The 26,906-nt window shown below is 33.0% G+C and overlaps 1 protein-coding gene across 41 annotated transcripts in view; it reads right to left on the bottom strand.

Annotated features, from left to right (window-relative positions):
- The window catches only part of ZBTB20 (zinc finger and BTB domain containing 20), a 1,031,727-nt gene that overhangs the window by 706,277 nt on the left and 298,544 nt on the right, over positions 1-26,906 (bottom strand). For 2 of the 41 annotated variants that reach the window (XM_074301271.1, XM_074301244.1), the window contains one exon: positions 9,567-9,604. The exons of the other annotated variants lie outside the window; for them this stretch is intronic. The gene's annotated coding sequence lies outside the window, so the exon portion shown is untranslated. The remainder of the gene's footprint in view (positions 1-9,566; positions 9,605-26,906) is intronic. 41 annotated transcript variants of the gene reach the window in all.

A 26,906-nucleotide genomic window follows, 5' to 3' on the forward strand; every position in this document is an offset into this window, starting at 1 on the left:
CCAGACAGTGGGGAAGGGGTAGGTTAAATCAGCAAAACTGAACTGAACAAAATTTAAACACTCTCATGCCAGAGATCCTTGGAGGCCTTTCTATCACCCTAAAGAAAAGGAACCCAAATAAACACTTAATGTTACAAAGCCAATCATCCATTTTACAATTCATTTAATTCAAGAAGAAAAAAAATGCTGTTGTGAAGATTATTCAAGTCCAAATGTTCCTGGTGAAGGTGCTTCCAGTAATTCTGGGAAAGAAGCCAATCCCTTAGTCTTATATGTAAATATTTTAAAAACACACATATATATATAAGCACAAAGGAAAGGTCAGGAAGACGGAAGTCTTTTAAAAGTATATTTTAATAATTTTTCTTCATGACCCTCCACAAAAAGTTTAAGGGTGTTTTTGGAGGGGGTAGCCTTACATTTTCTTTTATAAAATACACCTGCTTTTTTTGCCAAACTAAATATTTCTTCCATCTAATGACTCTCTTTATTAGACAGCATCTAATTTGCATACATTTACATACAATTTAACTGCTAGCTTGTGAGAACAAAGAAATGGCTCTGTATTGTATTGAAGGACAATACTCAGCAAAGGAACTATAAAAACCAACCAGCTAGGTGGCTGTGTAAGCTCTTTGTTTCAGATGTACTAGAATTTTTTTAACACACCACTTAAAAGGGGAAAAAGATGATTTCATCAAACAATGGGAAAAGGATACAGCATTGCTATAACAGACCCATTTGCCCTACCCTGGTTATTGAAATTTGGGGGTCCAAGCTCCCTGAGCCTTATACCATTTCCTTTATTAGATCTGATGAATTTAATTCCTTCACATATTTGTGCTCCATGTTTTAGCCTGAAACAACCTGGGGTTCCACTGTGCTAAAGCTCTGTTCCAATGCTAATTTTGTTCTGCCACCCGCCTCGTTCCCTAACAGGCAGGATAGAATATGGAATATTGCTCTCAAGCGAACAACAAATACCCTTACCCTTACTTAGCACACTAATGGATTTCACTGAAACCATCATAACTGTATAAAGTAGCTATACAGAAATACTTCCTTATGTCTGATGGGGCATTGGTGTGAAAAGGAATCCTCAAAAGGGAAGGGTTATCTGTAACCAGACAAAAAGAAAAAGAGATGCTGAACATTTGAACTCCACTCTCCACCCTTAACCCCCATTTTGAAAACATATAGAAAAAAGTGTATGGGGAAAGGGGCAAGTTCTGAACTTGGATTCAAAAGACCTAGATCAAATATTGTCTCTTCCACTTAACTTCTGTAGGTCTAAGTTTCTTCATTTGTAAAATGGAGGTGGGGAGGAGAACTGGACTACTAAAAGAATGCTCTCTAAGGTGTCTTTTAGCTTTTAAATTCTAGGCAAAGTCCAAAGCAGGTTAGTGGCGGGCTCATGAAAGCCAAGAACTCTCAATTAAATGATATCTATTCTGCTTAATCTGAGGTAACTGAGACCAGGTGGTAGAAATTATAGGACTAAAATTTTCAATTCAACCTAAGGAAGAACTTCCTAACACATCACATCTGTCCAATAATAGAATGGGTTGTCTTTTGGACAAAGCTCAGTGACCAGTTTTCAAGGAAGAATCACTTTAAGGCTTTCATTTTAAGGCTGGACTGCATAAATCTAAAAGATTGCTTCAAATCTTGAGATTCTGAGCCCCATGTTCCAGTTTTCATAATGTTGAGCAATAATGCATGCCCCACATTTGTAATAAGAAGTAAAGTGCTGCATTTATTCACACAGCTATTATTCAAGTCACCTTGATGGTTTTTGTGAAATGTTTCTGGTTACTACATGGTATAAAACTACTAAATAATATTAATCAGAGTTTGATAGCCACAAAAGGGAAAAAATCTTCAGAGAGATTACAATTTGGGGAGATTCAAGTTATTATACCACATACAGACATATGTGAACAGTAGCAAAAAGCCAAGTGAAGCAGTAACAGCTCATAGTGATTGGGAGACTGAACAAAGGTCTGTAAGCCACATATATAGTCAAGTTTATTCAAAGTCTCAGCTGTCAAATTTATCAAATGGAAACTTATTTAATATCTTGTCAATCTTACTGTCCTGATTTGGATTCATATATTAATTTGGCTGTGAAACTTTAGATTAGTGATAAATGGAAATATTCAAAAACTTTAAGAGCTCCCTCAAAACCCTAACACATGTTTTGGAACTGTCATCATACAAACATTACTCTTTTCTCTGGTTATCTTCTGGTATGCCTGATTTTCTATCTTATGAGAAGAAAGACTGAATTGAAGGTTTTTAGTGTGTAATGCACAAGTAATGGAAAATCCTAACTGCCAGCTTCTTAACCCCAAAACCATCATGAATAATCATTTAAAAACCAACATCTACAACTGGCAATATAACTTAAGTACATTAAAAAGTACTAAGTCATTCTAGCATGCTCTGTTTTATATTTTGGTCTTCAAGTTTGCTAACTCTTTCAAAATCATGGCTAAGCTCTTAGGCATCTTCAAATATTTGGAGGGAAGGGAAGAGGGTGCTGCCAATGCAAAGGGAGTTTATCAGAAGTGGATGAGCCCACACTAGCTGCCTGATTTTATAAAATGTGAAGCCTGGTTTTGGGCAATGGTCCTTCACAGGGATGATCAGGGGTTTTACATGCTATTTTTTGGTTCAAGAACTATTAGTTATCTTTTTATTAATATACATTAGGAAAAATATTTGTTTTCATGTCAAGGTGGTAGCAATATTCCTAGTACAGAATATATATATTATTATATTTCACTATGTTTAACAGCATTCTTCCTGTTTAAGTTTATGAAACACTTGCTCAGCTGCCATCACCCTTTGTTGGATCCATCTACTGAAATCATGTTAGCACAATGACAAAAATATCCATACCTGCTGGGTTAATCGCAAAAAGATACACATACACACACACACACACACACACACACACACACACACACACACATATACTAAAAATCTAAATCTGATTTTCCCCCTAAAATTATATAAATATATATTTTAAAATAAAATTTGTGTATATATATTACATGTATGTTTTTCTATACATATATACATTTATATGTTTAAATTAGCTATTTCCAAAACAAAGTAACAAATTTCACTTGTGCATTTGTCTTTAATATACACTCTGTGTTTCAGGATTCTAGAGAAGCAAAACATATTAAGTGATGAATGTAAACTTTTCCAGGATCCCTGCATGTGCAACATATTCTTTTTTTTTTCCCCCCTGAGGCTGGGGTTAAGTGACTTGCCCAGGGTCACACAGCTAGGAAGTGTTAAGTGTCTGAGACCAAATTTCAACTCCCGTCCTCCTAAATTCAAGGCTGATGCTCTATCCACTGCGCCACCTAGCTGCCCCTATGTGCAACATATTCAAACAATACCTTCGCAAAAGGGTAGAAAGGGGTTAGAATGGAATGTCTACTGCTCAAATAATAAATGCCCAGGGTATACTTGGAAACTGGAAAATTTTTCATAATACCTGAGATAGATAGGCCACTACTAGATAAAATATTGATACAGTTTATTTGTCCATGTAAATTTGAGCCATCTGCTTACTTGTGATCCAGAGCATTTTATAAATGTCTTACATGACTATTATCTGCATCTATTTTACAATATTTTTCTAAGCTCTCCATTTTTCTTTTTTGAAAGTCATAACTTTGCATTGAACTATAAAAAGTTAAATGCATCTTCTCCATTTTCCCTCTTTGAACACCAAAATCATTTGTTCTCTCCTTCTTCCTTGTCAATTCATCTCCAGAAACAAAACAAGTATTTACAATCTGAAAACGTCCACTAACCATTGGTCAATATATGAATGTTTCTAAATATGTCTTTTACTTATGCTATCACAGATGTTAGCCAGTTAGTGTAATCACTATCATTCCCAGAAAGATACTGTGGATTGTTTTCTAAACTTGAAAAACATTCTGACCTCTACCTGCAGTGAACTCACAGAGGTTCAAAGGAAATGAACTTATGACTTGGATATTCAAACCCACTGCATTATTTTGCATTTTATGCTAATTTTATCGATGGCATTACAAATTTAATTCTTTTTACATTTCTCCACTTAGAGGGCCTTATTTCTAATGAATACAATTTCAGTACTTTTCTCAGTAAGTAAAATTAGCATTCCCACGTGAACTGGAAATGCTAAATTGTTAATAATCTCTCTAGGGTTTTGTTCTTTCTGTGACGCTTTCAATGATTTCATCATGGTTTAGATGTATTAAAATATCACAATTTATTCTCATCAGTATGAAACGCTCTGAGGCATTGTCTTATGTCACGATTAACACATATCAGAGATCAATTATTTAGCAGATTTTGTCTTCCTTCACAACTCAACATTTTCTCTAATGGGTGACTTTGACTTTTACTACACTTTATTAAAAACAACAAGATAGAATTTGCTTATCTTAAGAAAGTAAAATCAATTTTATGTTTGTTTTTTTGACTCCTAAAACTAATTCTTAGGAATTTTCTTATTTTTTTGAAGGGTACCCAAGTTGGAAGCACAGGGCCATTTAAGGGCCCACAGCAAGGCTGACTGACATGGAAGCTTTAACCTATTCTGTTTTTATCCCCTGAGACAGTTCATCTTTCCTAGGTTCTACTTCTCCTGATCCTCATTTGAATATTTTATGAGAGGAAAACATACATACACACACAATATGCATATATGTGTGTATACACATACACATCAAAAGAGATATAAAACGCATATATCACACACATAAAAGCATATATATATATATATGTATACATAAACTTTTGTTTATATATATGTATATATATGTATATATATATGTTTTGCATCCTTCTTTAGACTATAAGTCTATTGTGAGTAGAAACTGTTTCTTCTATTCTTTGTAACTAGCATGGAGCTTGGCATAGAGTTGTTGCTTTAATAAATATGTGCTCATGAATTGACTGATCATGGAAAATTAAAACATATGCTCCACTTGTTCTTATTTTTTGGAAGAACTTGAAACTTAAGAATGACAATGCATTTCTTCCATTTGTGACTTGATTCTTTGTTCAAATTAATTTTTCATATAAATATATGTCTGTATAAATCAGTATTAATTCTAAGCAAAATTTGAGTTAATTTTTTAAAAAGCATTTCTCTTAAGAAATCTCATTTGTTTGCTCAATCACAAAGGTTCATATTCCTAACATTTCTCACATCTAAATAGGCAGTGAATATAGGACAATGATTTCATTTGGAATAGCTGCTTAAATTCCAAAGAAAAAACTGAAAAAGATTTTTAGAAGACTGAAATAAAGTATTATTGAAGATAGATTTTAACATTAAATCAGACTTGATGCTACCATTAAATTAGAGATCAAAACATTATCCACAAAGTACAATTTGAACATTCATAACTTTGTAAATATTTATACAATTTGAATGATCTAAATGACACTGAAATATAGACATGTCACTGGAATCAGAAGCAGAGTTGGTCTCAGAAGATCTGAATTGGAATCCTGTTTTTTCTTCTTATTAGCTTCAGTGTATGATGTAATCTTTCTATGTTTTAGAAATGAGGAAGATAATATTTACACTTATCTACCAAAAGAGGTTGTTACAAAGATGAAAGAAAATATTATATGTGAAAGTATCTTGTTTTTTCTCAAATAAAATTATTAGGTTTTAAATTTTATTTAATATTTTCTTTTTCCCAGTACAAATTTTAATATTTGTTTTTTTAAAACTTTGAATTCCAGAATTTGTCTTTTCCTCCCTCCTCCCCTCTCAACCCTGGCATTGAGAAGGCATATGTGAAGTTATGCAAAACATTTCCTTAAAAGTCATAAACCTGTAAGCTTTAAGTGACATATATGTGGGTTATTATTTTGGTCATTATCATTAACTGAAATTGAAATCAATAATAATAAGTATAATTTATGTTGTTTTAGGACTGTGTTTATTTTATGTAAAAGACTTAAAAAAACAAAACAGTACCAAATAATGTTGCACTTTTTCCAAACCTATGAGCATAGTTTGAAATAAGGAGTGGATTGCTAGGATTACTAAGAACTCAGAGGCATATTTGATTTTCTTTTATGTGGAAATCAAGGAAGCCTTTGGCTCACTGCTCAAAGACAGTTGTAAGACATCCCAGGAGACCAGTGAGAACTAGAGAAATCTTGGGAAATCCAAAATTTCTTCTGTCAAAAATATTTCACTCAGTCTACCACCTTAGATATATCAGGGGCTGAATTTTTTAAAAGTGAAAAAGATTGAATTAATAATTCAATCAAATTTCTTCAAAATTTCAATAATTCTTCAATGCTCCATCTTGAATATTTGTTTAGTCATAATATTAATTTCACTTTAGGTAGAGATTTGGAAGTAATTATGCTTTTTTTGAGGCTATGAATTTCAAGGAGGTGGTTAGAATTCTTGTGCATAAGGGAGAATGACTATATAGCTTTGTAAGATTCAATGTAGAACCTTGCATTATTATAAGAATACTAAACAAATAAAAAAAAAAAAATTAAACCATTCAATTTGGTTGCTTTTATTTCCAGGGGTAGGTACAGCAAATCAACACAGAAAAATCTTGAGTTTATCAAAATGACCAAATCCCTCATTCTCTTATCTCTTCAAAAATGCAAATATACCTTTCTGCCCATGTTATGATTCTTACAAAGTACTAAGTCAGTTATCTAATTTAGCATGGTACTTAACAGTTCTCTAGTTCACTAATGTACTTAGTACTTATTAGAGTTCTGCAACATTCACACATTTAAGAGAGCATATTTAAGGTGATTACACAGAACTGCAATGAAGGTTGCCTTCAGAAGTCCCTCAAGAAACCTGCTCCCAGAGAACATTACATTTTAAAGAAGAATATTACATTTTGGTGCCTGAATGTGGGACAGACACTATCCTGATTTCAATGGAAAAGTCTCCTCAACCCAGAAATTAGGGTGAGTACAAAAACAGACAAGGAAACTTTGTTAAAGAACTACAATAGTATTTCAGCTAAAATGGGACAGACATTTAGAAAACAGCCTTCTTTTCCTCTTCAAGGAAAATGTGTAGAGAATATTGTCAGACTTATGAAAAGCCAAGGTTTGATTATAATTTGGAAGCAGATCACTGAACTTTTAGAAACTGTACAGTACATATCTCCTTGATTCTCTATGGAAAAAGAATTGGATCTAGAGGAGTAGAAATTAGTAGGAGAACAATTATGTCAATTCTACAATGAAAATGGACCTGACTCAATTTCCAAAGAAACACACTATACATATATATATATATGTACACACACACACATATATATATATACATATATATATATATATATATATATATATATACATATATATATATATATACACACACATATATATATACATATATATATATATACATACATACATATATATAATATTTAATAAAATTGGCTTTAGGAAATTATATAAGTTATAGAATAAGGAAAAAGAAGAAAGAGCAGGAGGGGGAGGAGCCAGCTAAACTAGGTGAAAAGGATGAAGAATCAGATAAGAATGGAGTTAAGTACAATTTTTAATGTGCTATTTCACAGCAGGAGAAATTAGGTCATTCCACATCCCCTGACCTACCTCCCTCAATTAACCCTTCATGGGTGGAGGAAGAAGGAGGAGGGGAAGGAGCAGTGACACAGTCAGCACCACCTATGAAGCAGCCTATGACAAGATTACAAAAGGCATTGGTTAAGGCAAAAAATGAAGGACAGGATATATCTGATTTCAAAATAAATGCATACCCTGTGATTGAAAGGCTTGATCTTTCAGGTCAAAAAAGGAGAAGATATACTGTAAAAAATCTGTAAAATCTGTAAAAAATTAAGGATTTAAAAAAGGGTTGCACTCTTTTTGGGGCTACATCATCTTATGTTAAGATGTTACTAGATTGTTTGGCTTATGAAATCCTAATTCCCATTGATTGGAAATACATAGCAAGGACATGTTTAGAACCTGGACAAAATTTGTTGTTTTCAGAGTTTCATGAATGATGTAGGATTCAAGCCAGACACAATAGGCAAACAGGAGTTAATATACAAGTCACTTTTGACGAACTAGCAGGTGAAGGTCAGTATGGAGAGAATTCAGAACAGATTAATTACCCCACAACAGCTTATGAACAGATCGCCATGGCTGCAACAAAAGCTTGGGGTTTCCTCCCAGAGAAAGATGAAGCTAAAGCCTTCACAAAAATATAGCAAAGTCCATTGAACCCTTTGCAGATTTTGTTGGACATTTGCAAACAGCTGTCACAAAAACCATTGGAGAAAATGCAGCTACAAGAATCATGATCAGACAACTGTCTAAGGAAAATGCCAATGAAGTTTGAAGAAGAATTATATGGGGACTACACAAAGATGCTCCTTTAAAGGAGATCATAAGACAGTGTGCTACAGTGGGCACAAATGCTTATTATACCCAGATTGTGATGAACATGGGAAGACAGGGTTTCTCTTGGCAAGGCACTTCTAGAGAAAATTGTGGATGTTTTCACTGTGGAAAAATAGGACATCTTAAAGCTCAGTGTAGGCAAAAAGAGTGAGAAAACAGGGTGAGAACTAAAATCCCATGTCTAAAATGTCACAAGGGCTTCCCTTGGGCCTCAGAATGTATATTGACCCAGGGAAATGAGAGGTGGGACCCAGCTCCAAGATATCATATAAAAGATAGGTGGGGCATGATGGCAGCCAAGGTTATTATACCCAGTCTTTAGAAGGTCAGGAATTTGATGTTATCAATCAGCAAAAAATCAATCACATGGCAGAAAGGGATTACTTGATCAGTCAGACAAAAAGCAATCAGATAGCAGAAAGAGATTACAACTGGGGAGAATACAGGCTTTTTAATCCAACAGAAGGATAGTGTCCAGTGCAAACAGCTTCAATATAATTGCCAGGTGATGAGGATAGATCTAAAAAGTTGTAAATAGCAAGGACAAGATAGATTACCTGCCTGGGAGAGAGGGTTTGCTTATATTCCTACAGATGGAGAAGGAAACAGATGAGTGGCAATGAGTACCTGAAGAGCACCTCAAAACAAAGGAGAAGACCTAAGAAACATCTGACAATGAAAGAATATGGCTGATAATGAGACTGTTGCAGGACTTGAAAACCAGCAGGAATCATTGGATTCCCTAATACAAGATGAAACTATTGCAGGACTTCAAAGCTTGCAGGAATTATTGGATTGCTGGCATATGAAGTAATGGACAATAGATTCCTTTTGGATTATTTCTAGGACTTATGGACATGTATAATTCCTCATGTTGATTCATGTTATTTGTTACATCACTACTAGCCTGTGTTATGTTACTATGTGCTTATGTAATTTATGTAATTATGTGTAATACCTCCCATATTGATGGATTTTTGTATACCTCTTTTAAGAGTGAGCCCCTTCAGAAACCCACTAATCTGATTTGATTTCCCATTCCTTTGGTATTTTCATCTCCCTTCCTGAGAAGTCAGGGAAGGCGTGATCATCTTCTTTTGGGGGGTTCTTACCTCTTTGAGAAATCAGGGAGGTCATGACCACCTATGTTCTAAATCAAAAGAAAGCAGGAGATGTTATGATTAATACAAAGTGCTACGTCAGTTATCTAATTTAGCATAGTACTTAACAGTTCTCTAGTTCACTAATGTACTTAGTACTTATTAGAGTTCTACAACATTCACATCTTTAAGAGAGCATATATAAGATAGGAGCCTCAACCAGGATGCACTTCGAGAGATTCACAAGCTAGAGAAGGCAGCTTAAGCTCTGGGAATCAAGGAGAGAAATAGACTTCTAAGAAAGCTAACCGGGCCCAAGGAAGGAGACAAGACTTGAAGGAAACAACAAAGGATTTGGACTTTTAATTCCTGGCTGCATTTGGGGTGATTGCATTAAACTGAAATGAAGGCTGCCTTCAGAAGCCCCCCCAAGAAACCTGCTCCCAGAGAACATTATATTTTATTTTTTTTTGCTTAATAAATGATATTTTTATTCATTCATTTAGTAAATACAAATTTCTTAGGCTTTGAATTTCCAATTCCATCCAAGGCTCAGTTCTAATGCTACCTTTGACAAGCTGTCCCTCTCACAAGCCTCCCCCCTCCAGTTACCACAGTTTGTCTAAGAGAACATTATATTTTAAAGAAGAATATTATATACCTGGATAGCACTAAGGCTCCTGCTTTTCTCTCTTAATATACAACTATAAGAACAACTTCATCTAGGCATCTAGATGTCTCAAATTAAGAAGACTGAATTCAAATCCAGCCTCAGACATTACTAGCTGTGTGATTCTTCAATTGTAAAATGAGGATAATAATAGCAAGGTTGTTATGAGGAACAAATGAGATATTTATAAAGTGCTTAGTGTACAATCTGACACATAGCAGGTGTTTAATAAACAATTAATGAGGGCTTCTGAGGTAGGAGCCAAGATGGCAGAATGCTGAGCACTCCCCATATTCCCCTCTAAACAACCTTAAAGTAAAGCCTAAAATCACACTTTGGAATGGTAGAACCAATTATAAGTCAGAAGGAAACATTCTTTCAGTCCAAGACAATAAAGAAGATTGAAAAGAGATCTCTGCAATATAAGGGAAAAGCCTGGCCAGGAGATGACATGGATGAGGCACAAATGATAGAACTAGATGGTGGAGACAGAAACAACACCAGCTTTTGGGAGCTCACAAGCCAAAGATGATAAGGGGGCCTGACAACTTGTCAGAAAAGGATTACAAGAACAGATATCATTTGGTAACTTCATTGTCATTATGAGTTCAAAGGTAGAGAAGAATACTTTCTGGCAAGAGAAAATGGAAGCCCTGAGATATAGTATTACTTTTGGCCACCAAGATCCAGGATTTCTGAGGCCAGTATTACTTCTAGCCCCATGGAAAGAAGGGACCTGAAGGAAAAAATATCACTTGCATGCCAAGGGATCAGGGATCTATACAGTGTAAGAACCATAATACAGAGCAAAAGAATAGTAACCACATTTCTTTCCAGAACAAAACACTTTAGGCGCACTGAAAACATTGAAGCCCCCAGAACTGTCTGAAAACAGCAGTGAAAAAATATTGAAGCTTTAGACCTCACTACTCACCATCACCCATGACAAAACAGAGCCTAACATAAAGCTCCAAATCAAAACATTAAATGAAAAAAAAAAAAAAATAAAAATAAAAATAAAATGAGCAAACACAAAAAAGGAACCTGACCTTAAAAAGCTACTTTGGTAATGGGGAAGATCAAGACACAAACTTAAAAATAGACAATAAAGTCAAAATGGTAAGGCCTCAAAGAAAAAAAGTGTGAATTGGACACACACCCAATAAAAATTCCTGGAAGAGTTAAAAAATTATTTTCAAAATCAATTAAGAATGGTAGGGGGAAAATTAAGTAAATAAATAAAAGCAAAAGAAAAAAAAATATGAAAAGGCAATTAACATTTTGGTTAATAAAAAAAAAATGAAGAAAATAACATTGTGAAAAATAGAATTAATTGACCAAATGGAAAAACTGTAAAAAAAAAAAAAATCCACTAAGGAAAATAATTCCTTTAAAAAAGTAATATTCAACAAGTGGAAAAGAGGGTATAAAAATTCACTAAAGAAAATAACAGAAATTCTTTAAAAATTAGAACTGGAGGGCAGTTAGGCACCAGCCCTGAAGTCAAGAGGACCTGAATTCAAATCTGGTCTCAGACACTTAACAATTCCTAGCTGTGTGACCCTGGGCAAGTCACTTAACCCCAATTGCTTCAGCCAAAAAAAAAAAAAAAAAATTAGAACTGGGTAAGTGGAAACTAATAACTCCATGAGACATCAAGAAACAATAAAATGAAGTCAAAAGAATGAAAAAGTAGAAGAAACTGTAAGATTTCTCAATGGAAAGATAATTAACTTGGAAAATAGATCATGGGGAGACAATTTGAGAATTCCTAGATTACTTGACCAAAAAATTATTAAGGAATAATGCCTCTAATATTTTAGAACAAGAAGTTTTTAAAAATTGAAAGAATCCACCAATAACAACCTGAGAGACATCCCAAAATAAAAACTGCCAGGAAGTATATATACTCAAATTCCAGAACTCCTAAGAAAATGGAAAAATATTTCAAGCTACAAGAATGAAACCATTCAATTACTATGGGACCATATTCAGGATGACATAAAATTTAGCAGGTACCATATTAAAGGAATGAAGGGCTTAGAATATGATATTCCAGAGGGTAAAGAAGCTAGGATTGCAAACAAGAATATAAACTACCAACCAAATTGAGTGTACTCCTTTTCAAGGATATTTAATGAAATAGAGGACTTTCACGCATTCCTGATGAAAAAAACCATAGCTGAATAGATAATTGGCTTGTAAATACAAGATTTAAGAAGCATAAAAATGTAAACACTAAAAATAAATCATGAGGAACTCAATAAAGTTAAACTGTATACATTTCTATAAGGAAAGATGATGCATTTCATGAAGGATGCTGTGAGAAAAAGAGGAACAGAGAGGAGAAATGGGAAAACTATCTCACAAAAAAAAAAAAAAAAAGCATGCAAGTTGAGGCTTTTACACTGGAGTGGGAAATGATGGAGAGCAAAGGGGCAAGCAATTCTTGAACCTCACTCACATCTAAATTGGTTCAAAGACAGAAAAATATATCTATACACTCAATTGGTAATAGAACCTTAAAAGGAAGTAAAATATGGTGACAAGAGAAACAGAGGGAAGATTAAAAAAAGACAGTGATCAGAAGTAAAACAGACTTCAAAGGAAGGACAAAATAAAAGGATAGAGAGAAGGATAAACAGAAGAAAACAGGATGAAGGAAAATACAGTTAACAATCATAACTATCAGATAAAAGAGAAACAGACCCAGAATAGATTAGAAACATAATCCTACAATCTGTTGTTGCCAAGAAGCACTGACACACATGCATAGTTAAAATAAGGGGCTGAAACAGAGTCCATTATACTTAAACTGAAGAAAAAAGGCAGGGATAGATAGCAATCATATTCTCAGACAAAGAAAGCAAAAGGATACCTAATTAAAAAGGATAATCAGAGAAATGATTTCTTGTTAAAAAGGAACCAAGAACAATGGAGTAATATCAATGCTAAATATACATGCAACAAATGGCATAGCATCCAAATTCTGAAAGGAAAAGTTAAATGAATTATAAGGAAGAGAGTAAAACTATACTAGTGGGGGAATCTCAACTTCCCTTCTCAGAATTAGATAAATAAAATCATAAAATAAATAGAAAGAAGTCAAGAAGATGAACAGATCTTAGAAAAATTAGATACAACATCTCTGGAGAGAAATGAAGGGGAATAGAAAAAATATACCTTTTTCTGTACTGTACATAGCACCTTCAAAAAAAACTGATCCTGTGTGAGGCATAAAAATCTCATAATCTAATGAAGAAAAGCAAAAATATTAAATGAACACTTTGGGGACCATAATTACATTTAATAAAGGGGCATAGAAGCAAAGGTCAAAATCTAATAATAATAAGCTAATCCTAAGGAATGAGTAGATCAAAGAATAAATCATAGAAACAATCAATAATTTTATTAAAAAATAAGAACAATGAGACAAATATGCTAAATTTTTATGGGATGCAGTTAAAGAAATATTTAGTGGAAATTTTATATCCCTAAATGTGCACATCAATAAAAGAGAGAAAGAGCAGATCGATGAATTGATAATAAAAAACTAGAAAGGCAAATTAATAACCCCCAATGTAATAAAAATGGAATGATGAAAATAAAGAGAAATTAATAAAATTAAGTGTTAAAAAAACTAGGAGTTGGTTACATAAAAAATCAACAGCACAACAATAAAATGGATGAATCATTTGACTTTTTAAAAAAGAAGAAAAACAAATTACTAGTATCAAAAATATAAAGAACAAATTTGTCACCAATGAATATGAAATCAAAGCAATTATTAGGAGCTATTTTGGCCAAATATATGCCAGTAAAACTGACAATCTAAGTGAAATGGATGAATAGTTATAAAAATATGAACTATCTAGATTAAAAGAAGAGAAAATAGAATACTCAAATAATGCTACATTAAAATAACAAATAAAACAAGCCCACAATGAGTTCCTTAAGAAAATAATCCCCAAGACAAAATGGATTCACAAGTGAATTCTACCAAATATTTATGGAAAATTAATCTAGATATGGCATAAACTGTTTGAAAAAAATCAGCAAGGAAGAAATTCTACTAAATTCTTTTTAGGACACAAATATGATTTTGATACCTAAACTAAGGAAAGAAAAAACAGAGAAAGAAAATTATAAGCCAAATTCATTACTAAATATATATGCAAAAAATTAAGTAAAATATTAATAAGGAGATTACAGCAATATATCATAAATATCATATACTATGCCCCAGTAGGATTTATACTAGGAATTCAGGGCTGGCTCACTATTAGGAAAACTATCAGCCTAATTGACCATATCAATAACAACAAAAATTATATGACTATCAATAGATGCAGAAAAAAAAACCTTTGATAAAATACAACACCCATTCCTATTAAAAAAAAAAATTAGAAAGCAAAGGAGGCTTACTTAAAATGATAAGTAGATCTATGTATAAAACCAGAAGCAGGCATAATCTTTTAACAGAGATAAAATTGACACATCCCCAACAAGATCAAGAGTGAAGCAAAGATGTCCATTAGTATCACTATAAGTTTTAGAAATGCTAGCTATAGCAATGAGACAAGAAAAAGATATTGGAGGAATTTGAATAGGAAATTAAGAAATAAAACTATTATACTTTGCAGTGCACATGACAATATAATTATACTACTTGAAACAATGAACAATTTCCTTAAAGTTGCAGGATATAAAACTTTTTGTTGTTCAGTTGTATTCAACTCTTCATGATCTCACTTGAGGTTTTCTTGACAAAGATATAGTAGTGGTTTCTCAATTCTTTCTCCAGCTCATTTTAAAGATAAAGGAACTACAGCGGAGTTCAGTGACTTGCCCAGGGTCATCTGGTTATTAAGTGTCTGTGGCCAGATTTAAACTCTGATCTTCCAGACTTCAGTTCCCAGCACACTATTCACTGAGCCACCTAGCTTTCCTCAGGCATTGTACTAAACTTATTTAATTTAATGTTCATAATAATCCTGAAAGGTAGATAGTATTATTATCTCCATTTTACATATGAGGAAACTGAGGCAAATAGGGTTAAGTGATTTCTCCAAGTCTGATGGCTACTAAGCATCTGAAGCTGGATTTGAACTCAGGAAGACTTATCTTCCTAATTCCTAGCCCCGTGCTCTATCTACTGTGCACCTTGATTCATGGGATAAATCTAAATAAATCTCAATAAAATAAAATAAATCTAAAGAAATAATTTTCATTTCTATATTCTAACAAACAAACCCAGCAGGAAGAGATAGAAATAGAAATGCCATTTGAAATAACTATAAAAATATAAAATACTTGGAATCTACCTGCCAAAAGAAACCCAAAGATGGGTTTCTATGGATGTTCTATGAACACAATTACAAAACACTTCTCACACAAATAAAGATAAATCTAAACAACTGAAGAAATATTAATTATTCATGGGTAGTGTAAACCAAGATAATAAAATGACAATTCTACCTATATCAATTTACTTATTCATTGCCATATCAAACTACCCAAGAATTATTAGCCAGAAAAAAAATAATATCAAAATTCATGTATAAGAAGAAAAGTTCAAGAATATCAAAAGAATCCATGAAAAATAAAAGTTCAGCATGGCAGCCTTAGCAATTCCAGATTTCACATTATATTACAAAGTAGTAATAATCAAAACAATCTAATACTGGTTAAGAAATAGAGAAGTAGATCAGTGGAGCAGTTTAGGTACACAATACATGGAAGTAACTGCTCATTGTAATTAGTGTTTGATAAACCCAAAGACCCAAGCTTTTGGGGTAAGAACTTTTATCTGACAAATACTGCTGAGAAAACTGGAAAGCAATTTATCAGAAATTAGGCACAGATCAATATCTCACACCACCTAGCAAGATAATATCAAAAATGGATAAATGATTTAGACATCAAGAGTAATAGCATAAAAAATTAGGAAAGCATAGAAAAAATGTGCAGAATTATATAAAGCTATGCATAAGAGTTTATCACTAAAACAAGAGACAGAGACAGGGTTATAGGAAGTAGAATAGATAATTCTGAACACATGAAATTAAAAGGCTTTTGCACAAACAAAACTAATGCAGCCAAAATGAAAAGGAATTTTTTGGGTAAAATCTCTTTGATAAAGGCCTCATTTCTCAAAGAAATAAGGAACAGAGCTAAATTTATAAAATTAAAAACCTTTTCTCAGTTTATAAAAGGCCAAAGGATACATACAGGAAGCTTTCTGAATAATAAATCAATACTATCAGTAGTCAATTTATCAATGTTCTAAATCACTAATGATTAGTTAAGTGCAAATTAAAATAACTCTGAGATACCATGTCACACTTGTCAGACTGGATAACATGACAGTAAAAGATAATGACAAATGCTGATGGAGATGTGGAAAAATTAGTACACTAATGCTGTGCTGGTGGCGTTATAAAATAGTCCAATCATATTGGAGAGCAATTTAGAACTATATCCAAAGGGCTCTTTGACTGTGTAACCTTTAAGCCAGCAATACCGCAACTAAGAGATCAAACAAAAAGAAAAAAAATACCTATTTGATTAAAAACATTTATAGCAGCTCTTTTTGTTGTAACAAAGGACTGGAAATTACAGGGATGCCTATCAAATGGAGAATGGCTGAATAAGTTGTACATGCTTATGATAAACACTATTGTGTTTTAAGAAATGACAAATAAGATAGTTTCAGGGGAAAAAATTGGAAAGACTTATATGAACTAATGTTTAGTGAAATGAGCAAAACCAGGAGAACATTATACATAGTAACAACAACATTGTAAGGATAATCAACTGTAGAAGACTTTACTCTGAGGGAGACAATGATCTAAGACATTTCCAAATGACTCATGGTGAAAAATAGTATCTATCTTCACAGATAGAACTGACAGATTCTGAATATAGACTGAAGCATATAATTCTTTTTGCCATCTTATTTTTGTTTTTATTTTCTTTTGTAACATGACTAATACAGAAATATGCTTTTTATAATTGTATATGTAGAAACTGTATCAAATTGTTTGTCTTCTCAAAAACAGATGCAGAGAGGAAAAAAGGAATAAAATCAGAAACTATAGAATAGAAACTGAAATATTTTTTAAAGAAATTACTGTTCTTTGTATTTTGAAAAAATAAAAAATTTTTATTAAAAAAAGAAATTGCCATTAAAATTTATATGTGATTTGGAAATATCTAACAAAATAAATTAAAATGATTAAAAATAAATGATTATTGGCAGACTATTACCAACTGACTCTGTACCTGTGAGCAAAACATATCATTTCCACAATTAATAAGCCATTGATATTAATAATATTTTAAATCTCATCCTAAAATCTTACTGTTTTCACTTATACAACAACTCTTCCTATTTTTGAGTAATTACTAAATATCTCCTTGACTTTTTCTTTTCTTCCTTTAACATTGCTACTGCCCCAAATTTTAACTGCAGGACTTCAGGCATCTAAAAAAAATCTTATCCAGAACTTCTCTAAATTTTTATTATTTTTTTTTTCAGTTGTGGGAATGACTGATGCACAGTGTTTGGACACAATCCAGAGCTATTCCATTTGCCACATTGACTAATCAAACCAATCAAACAACCACTCAATTCATATTAAAGTTTTTGACTTGACTGTCGCCAAATCAACAAGTTATTTTGTAATCATATAGACAGAACCTGAAAGATTTTTTTTTCTTAATAAAGCTATGACTGATGTTGGAAAGAGAGACAAAAATATCATCAGCTGTTTGTATTATGATAAATTATTAGTACATTCTGCCTCTTCTGTGCTATGTTCGCTTTTAATAAAAATATTGGAGAATATAAACTCCTTAAGGGCAGAAATTCCTTTATTTTTGTTTTAGTACCCCTAACATCTAGCATAATGCTTTACATATGTGTCACTTTAAACTTTTTTTGTTAAATTAAAACTAGAGCATACTAATGTTGGAACATTTTAGTTTAATGTTCACTAAAACTCTTGGATTCTCTTGTCTTTTTCCCCCTTGATTCATGACATCATGTAAGTCATAAATATATTTCAAGATCTCAAGAATCCATGATTTTACCAGTGTGGGTGCTTCTTCAGACCAATTCAAGTGACAATTCCTCTACATATGAATTTAACCGTCTTGACACTTTGAAGTAGTAATTTTTCTCTTTTTTATAATAGCTTTTTATTTTTCAAAATATAATCAAAGAATGGTAATTTCTTTTAAAATATTTTCTATTTTATAGTTTATAATTCTATTCCTTTTTCCCTTCCTACACTGTTTTTGAGAAGGCAACCAATTTGATATGACTTTTCTTTAACCTGCAGTTAATTTGGAATGAGTTTATTCATTCTTATTTATATTGATCCTCTAACCATTGAAACTAGACCTCTATTAAATGTCTTTTCAGCTTAAGGGGACCATTCAGAGCTGCCATCAATTTTAAGAGCCCCAACCAAACTCTATGACATTATTGTGATGGATCAGAGAAGAGTGAATAAAAATTGATACTGAAATTATCACAGAGGTAGCATGACTTAGGAAGATAGTCTTGAGCTTGTAGTCAAGAAGACCTAAATTCAAACTCTACCTCTGACTGTGTAATCTTAAGCAAGTCTTTTGACCTCTATACATCTCAGGCAGATACTTAGGACAGATTTACTCAATTAAAAAAAAATGTGTATTGGTTAGAGGAGTTCTCATCCTGGAAGATCAGTGTGGCAGAACATAGAAAAGAAATTATGGATCCTTTAATGCAATCCTATACTAAAAGTACCAAGGAACTAACTGTCATCTGAAAATGGATTTTAAACCTCTTGAAACATAAGAATTCCTAGAAAGTTTGGGTGGTAGTATTATGGTCAGCACATTTAAAGATGAGGTCTCTAAATGTAACTTTGCTAGCTATCTGCTATGTGGTTAAGGCCATGATGCTTATACTTCTGTGCTTCAGACTCTTCATCTCTAAAACAAGATTCAGTAGTTACTAAGCTGTGGAGAAGGATGACTCACAATTCAATTAAATTCATATAAAGCACTTAGGTGCTAAGGCAACAAGTACTATGTAAATGCAGAAGAGAATATGAGTTGTCATGCTCAAGGGAGGGGGAGTTGATGAATTTTTATATAAATTTACCTTTTGTGCATTTATACTGAAGAAAAATGAAAAGCTAATCCCTCATGCCTTCCTCAAATTAAGACAGAAAGATGCCAGTGTGTCACATATAATAGTCATAGGTTTAAGAGGTAGTCTTGAAATACAATATGGAAAGGGTTCAAAGGCAAAAATGTTATCATGAAGAAATTTATTGAATCATTGAGGATAGGTATGTAGAATTGGAGGATGTCTATCAGTGATTTAAAGGACAGGAGTCTATTCTATCTCTAAGGAAAGACAGAAGGTAAGATTTTTGAAGAACCTACCATGGGCTAGGCACCATGCTAACTAAGCATTTTAAAAATATATCATATCATTTGATCCTAACAAAAAAATCTGGAGGGTGGTTTATTATACTATTTTATAGTTGAAGAAACAGAAGATGAGAGAGGCTAAGTGATTGCCCAGGAGTCACACAGCTGATAAAGAATCTAAGGTCATATTTGAACTCCCATCTTCCGACCCCAGTCCAATCTACTGTACCACCCTAGCTGCCTCAGTAGATTAGCATTTTTTTTCTGGGTTTTTACCTCTGAAAAATCTGAATGTAATAACTTGAGACAAGAACTCCAATGCTTTGTTCTTTTATGCCTGCTATATAGATTTTTTGATAATTGACAAAGTATAAAGGTTCAGATTATAAATTTATGATGTAAGAGATTTTAGAGGTCATCTTATGTAACTCCTTTCTATAAATGAGAAAACTGAGATGTGATGCAAAGTATCTTGTTACAGAGGTTGCAAAAGTACAAAGAAGCAAAGCTTCGTTTAGTTTTTAATCTAGGTTTACTGGTTCCAAATCCAGTTTATATTTTTAAATTATATCATATTGTGCCAACACAGTATGATATATGAAAAATTCTTAATATTGCTGACAAAATAATTCAAAGTCAAGTCTCCAAATATTTATTAAAGTCACATTATATACAAAGAAAGGCATATACAGTCCCTGCTCTTAAGGAGCTTATAATTTAATGGGAGAAATGACATCTGAATAACCATGAACAAACAAGATAAATACAGTATAATTTTGATATAATCATAGAGGGAAGACACTAATATTGAAGGGGACCAGGAAAGGCACCTAAATAAGATGAGATTTTAAATAAAACTTGGAAAAAGCCAGGAAGTAGAAATGAAAGAAAGAATTCTTGGCATAGTGGACAACTAGAAAAAATGCAGAGTTGAAAGATGGAGTGCCTTGTGTGAGGAACAACATGGAAACCAGTATCACTAGATTATTATAGCCTACATGGTGGGGAGGAAAATGTAAAATAATTTGAAGAGTAGGAAAGGATCAGGTTATGAAGAGTTTTAGAAGCTAACCAAATGATTTTATATTTTTTTCTTGGAGGCAATAGGGTATCAATGGAATTTATCCTGAATAGGGTGGAAAGGATAAAAAAGAAGGGAAACAGATTTAGTTTTCTATGAATGAGAATTCAATTATGAGACATGTTTTTAATATAATAGATTAGGACACACTATAGGAGCATCTTTTCCCTAGGCTTAGGTCTTGTTCTTGCCCTAAACTTCAAAAAATTATTAATTGCCTACTATGTTCCAGGCACTGTGCTAAGAGCTGGGAATAGAGAACCAGGCAAAAGATAGTCCTTGTCTTCAAGAAGGTTATAATTTTTAAAACGAGAGACTATGCAAACAAATACCTACAAAGCAAACTATGTATAAATAAATAGGAAGTAATCAATTGAGAGAAGGCACTGGAATTAAGAGGCATTGGGGAAAGCTTCCTGTAGAAGGTGGAATTTTGAATAAGGACATCAGGCTAATGTTCCACTTATAAAATTTTAAAAGAATGGAAGGAATATTCACTGATTTCCAATACTCGGTTCCTAAAACAGTACTGAGCTGAATTATTTTATTTTTTAAAAGATATAATTTCTAAGTTTGTCCAGATCAAAGTTGCTATAAATACACAAATGACAGCTGAACATGTAACTCATTATTTTAAATAATATTTAACTTTAAAAGGTTAAGGATTCATATATGGGAATAACTAATGCATTAAAGTAGAATTAAAAATAGTAAATTAAGAACAAACAATTTTTAAAAAGCTAAACACATAAGACAAAAAACATACTTTGCAAGGTATGGTTATATGTCTCTCTTCTAATGCTCTCTCTGACTCTTTCTGTTTCTGTCTCTCTCTCTGTGAATATAGATATATGTTTATACATAGAAAGAACGATGATGATGATTATTATTATTATCACTGTGTATATACACATACACACATAAACAAAAAGAGAAAAAGAGAGAGGGGGAGACAGGAAAAGAAAGGATGGGTAAAGAAAGGGTTACCAGAGACAGAAAGACAGAAAGAGAAAGATAGAAAAAGGAAGAGGTATCTAATATCTATTACATGGAATTAGTGGTACATTGTATACAGTGCTGGACTTGGAGCCAAGAAGCTCCAAATTGTAATCTGGCTTTTCACACTAACTAGTAATGAGACCCTGTATTTGAACTCTGCCATGTGTATACATACATAAACATATATGTGTGTACACATATATGTATATACATATATCTATATGAGCATATATATGCTTGTAAAGTACTTACATAAATGCTAGCTACTCTTATATATACACACAACTTTGTTGATGGATTGTATGTATATACATATCTAAATGCATGCATAATGCTCATTTAAGCATAGTCATTTAACTTTTTGAGAATTGTAAGAACTTTGGTATAAAAGACTTGGAGGCATGAATGAGCAGGTTTCAAATAGTTAATAAATTAATTAAGCATTCATGAATGAATAAAAAATATTTATTATATGATGTAGGATCCTGAGCAAGTCATATAACCTATTTAAGTTATGGAGAAGGCATCAAGATATTGGCAGAAGTTCCTTAGTACGTACTCCCTAAATCAGTGAAATCACAAGCCCATTCCTAGTCTACTGTCTAAAACATTGTAATGACCATTGGGAATAAAAGAAAAACAAGCCAGAATTTTCTCTCAAGCAACTTACACTTCAGTTGCAGAGACAATGCATCTGATGGTCCAGTGATAAGGATGACAGAGAAGCCCCAGTGGTCCTTAAAGTGGCAAAGTAGATGGTGTCACTGTAATATCAGTTCTCCTCATAAAAACCAAAATATCTAATGCCTAATACAGAGCCTTCCAATAATGTCAAGAACTTTAGTGGCAAGAAATTTCTTTTCTGACTCTTACAAGATCGTTTTCTAATAACTTAAGATGTTTGTTTTAATTACTAGACATTAATATCATTCAAGATTTCACATGACCATAGATATTTCACAAATTTCCTATTTCACGGGAGTCAAAATTCAAACAGGACTTTCATGTAACCTCTGATCAAAGCATAAGATTGACCTCAATAAAATGACAATGTAGAGTGAGTAGGTGTGTCTCTAAATGAGAAGATTAAAAACTAAAAGCAATAAACGATTTTATTGTTTTGTCTGATATTCCTTTAGCATCCCTAATCCCAAATAATCTACACATAGATCAGTAAGGAAGTATAGGCTTCATGCTATAAACTGTAGCTACAGTTTATAGCTGGGTGAAATTTTTTAAATATTTTATATACATATATTCATTCATAAATATGTATATACATACACATGCATGTATATATATGTGTGTGTTTATGTATATATTTCTACATATGCATATAGCTATTTCAAGATTAAAGATACTTTCATCTAGAAATATGTGTGTCTGTCTATCTACCTATCTATTTATCTATCTGCATATTTGTGAAAACAGGTTAGAACAATTTCTGTTTTACATTACATTTTTTGAATTGGTATAGTGATACAGAAAAAATATACAGCATTGTTTGCAGAGAGGATTACTAATCATGCAATCTGATACCCATTTTGATAAAGATCCAAGTTTCTCAAGATTCTCTATTACAAAAATTTAGGTTAAAAGACAAGCATTTCCACACTGGCAAAAAGGACTGGTATTAAAAGGGTTTCACAGGTTGAAATCAAGTGCCAAAAGTAGACAGAGGAGGTCATTGTGTTGGGCAATGCAAAAGAATAGGTAATGAATTCTACTTGGGGTTTGTTGCCCCACCCTCATCTCTCCAGCAGAATAAATTCCTTAAATTTCCAAAGACTGCCCATAGAAAATAGCATTTCATCTCCAAATGCAGCAGTCTCATGGGTATCAACTGTACTCTGCATTCTCCTCATTTGTGAAGAAAGTCCAAAGTCTCTTGCAAAGTAAACCTAGTGAGAAACTGGAGCAGAAATCATTTATTTTACAAATCAGAAAAGGAAATGTTGATATCTAATATGGAATCTGAATGTCCCTTATTTTAGTTCAAAAAGAAAACTAATTTTCAAATATTACATGAAACAAATTTTGAGAATTTTCAGCACTCAAATTTCCCCTAATCCCACCTCACTCAAAAAAGTATGACTTTCAGGGGAATTTGTTAACTAATGAAAACAGGGGTTTGGGATGAAAATTGAGCTCTTCAATGTTGTTGTCACTATGGTAACATTATAATAATTCAGTCCCCCCATTCTAATTCTGGTCTATAAACATGATTGCAACAGGAGTTCTAATGTGAAGGCTAGTGATATTCTGCATGATATCTAACATGAAACTGTGTGTTCACTAAATACAAAACAACAATAATGATTATGGTATTAATACAAAGGGCACACAATCACCTATTTCAGCATGGGGTTGGGGCTGGGAGAAGGGGAATAGGATCAATAAGAAGATGAGAGCTTCAACAATGGGCAGTCACATCACAATAATAATAAAAGCTGTTCCACGACAGTTTCCAGCTTTCTCAAACAGCATTTGCTTTCTTTGCATTTGTGAGCTTCCTATATCATGCAACCATTTTCCCTCTACTTCCGTTCTAATCACCCTTCCCTTTAGGTCCTTCATCATTAAACATCAAACCAGATCTTTTAAAAACATACTTCAATACTATCAGGAGCTATAATTTTATAATTTTATCTAGAGATATGCTGAAATAGTGGAGGTAAACTGATAAAAATGTCAACCCCTGCAAAACTCAGGACTATTGTGGACAAATTTATATGCCTTAAGCCAGCAGACTGGTGGCACTCTCCAAATTAAGCTCCTTTGGTCCTTGGATGATAAACATATATCACTCTTTATTAAACTTATGTTATATAAACTTATGTTCAGGATCTTCCAGAGTTTGAATTCAACTAGCTTAACTTTGTGAAATCCATAAACACCAGAATGCTAAAACTGTGGGAATGAAGTATGACTTCCAAATCTAATATTTCATCAGGTCCATCATATCATAGCTATGGGTACTTCTCATCCCGTTACAGCATATAACTTCTGCATGTCTATTAATTTTATTCATGCCATACTATAAAATCCTCCATGGAGAGAAAGAGAGTTCTGGAATGGAAAGTTGAATAGGGATATTTTGTTAACATACTGAGGAGCTTCCTGTAGATGTCTTCTTCATTATGTATAATTACTATTATAAACATATGGACTAGGTATCTCTATTTTATTACTTTCATTCCATGATCATCCCTTTATCTGGTGATATTTCCTCTTGATGATATGTTGTAAAGCCACTTGATTAATTTTTAAGTCATTATTCATAATGAGAGAGTCTGTAGCTAGTTGGTGTCTTTACTGACTTTTAAAATAAATAATTATAGGGGCAGAGCCAAGATGGCAGAGAGGACACATCCGTCTATCTAAGCTCTCTTTTACCCCCAAATTACTTCTTTTATGAAACGGCATCGGAATTAAGTGTTTGACTGGAAAAAAACCACAAATATTGGGAGTACAACACATTAACAACAGAAGATAATCTCAAAATTCTCCAAAAAAGGTCTGTTTTTGCTCACAGGCAGGGACGGTTTCCTCAGGTGTACACCAAGACCTCAGGTAGGCAGTGAGAGCATGAAGGCTTTACCTAACATGAGCAGTGGAGTAGGGATGGGTATGGTCTCAGCCAGTGAAAAATTTGCAGGGAGAACTACCATATTATGGGCTACTCTACCGTGGCAGCAAGTCAGTAGATCAGTAAAGAACCTATAAACACAGGGGGTAAAGATTATAACCCAAAAGCTAGAGTCTTTCTTGACATGGCCACACCCATCCAGTGCCAGGATTGACTCAGCAGACTCTCAGAGGGCAACCATGGACTCCACTGCAGCCATTGCTGTCCTGCTGCTGCTTCACTGCTACTTCCTGTTTTCTGTTGAGGAAGCTTGGTAACACCATACCTCACCAAAAGCAGATTACAGTGGGGAGGGAGGGTGGTTTGTTTGTTTTCCAAAAAGGCAAAGCAGGCTCTAACTATAGATAGCTTCTATACTGAAAGACAGCAGATTTCAAACCCTGAGGAGACTAAATGCAGATTGTCTCCAGATGAATCCCCAAATGGTGATATAACCTGGTCCCCACCATACAAGGCTCTCATAGAAGAAATTAAAAAGGCTCTTTAAAAAGAGTTAGAAGAAAAATGGGGAAAAGAAAGGGAAACATTGCAAGAGGTTCTGGATAAATCATGTTACTCATTAAAAGATAGAGTGGATAAAGAAATAAACTCACTGAAAAACAAAATTGAATTGGAAAAAGAAAATAGCTCCCTAAAAAATAAAATTAGCATAATAGAAAAAAATAGAAAAAAACCCAACTCATTAAAAAACCCAATTTGACAATTACAAAAAGAAATTTAAAAAGTAAATGAAGAAAATAATTTATTAAAAATCAGAATTGAACAAATGGAAATGAATAACTCAAGCAGACACTGAGAATCAGTCAAGCAAAACCAAAAAAAAACAAAAAAAAAGGGGAAAAAAAGGTTAAATACCTACTTAGGAAAACAACAAACCTGGAAACTAAATCTATGAGAGACAATCTGAGGATTACTGGACTCCCTAAAAACCATAATGAAGAAAAGAGCCTAGACACTATTTTTCAGGAAATCATCAAAGAGAACTGCCCAGATGTTATAGAAACAGAAGGTAAAATTGACATTGAAAGAATTCATCAGTCACCTATTAAAAGAGATCCCCAAATCAAAACTCCAAAAAAATATTGTGGCTAAATTCCAGAACTCTCAGATCATGGCAAAAAAATACTATAAGCAGCTAGAGGGAAAAAAAAAACAATTCAAATATAGAGGAGCCACAATAAGAATTACTCAGGATCTAACAGCATCTGAATTAAAGGATCAAAGGGCCTGGAATCTGATATTCCAAAAGGCTAAAGAACTTGGTATGCAGCCAAGAATAACTTACCCAGCCAAACTGAGCATTGTCTTCCAAGGAAGAAGATGGACATTCAATGAAAAAAGGTGAATTTCATTTATTTCTGATAAAAAACCTGGAACTAAACAAAAAAAGTCTGACCTCCAAATGTAGGACTAAAGATAAACATAAAAAGGTAAAAAGAAATCTTGGGAATCATATTTCTGAGTATACACAAAGAGTACATGTATAATTTGATTTTACTCTTATAATATAAAAAAGAATCTGGA

This window comes from Sminthopsis crassicaudata, chromosome 3 (genome assembly GCF_048593235.1).
Source record: "Sminthopsis crassicaudata isolate SCR6 chromosome 3, ASM4859323v1, whole genome shotgun sequence".
NCBI lineage: Eukaryota > Metazoa > Chordata > Mammalia > Dasyuromorphia > Dasyuridae > Sminthopsis > Sminthopsis crassicaudata.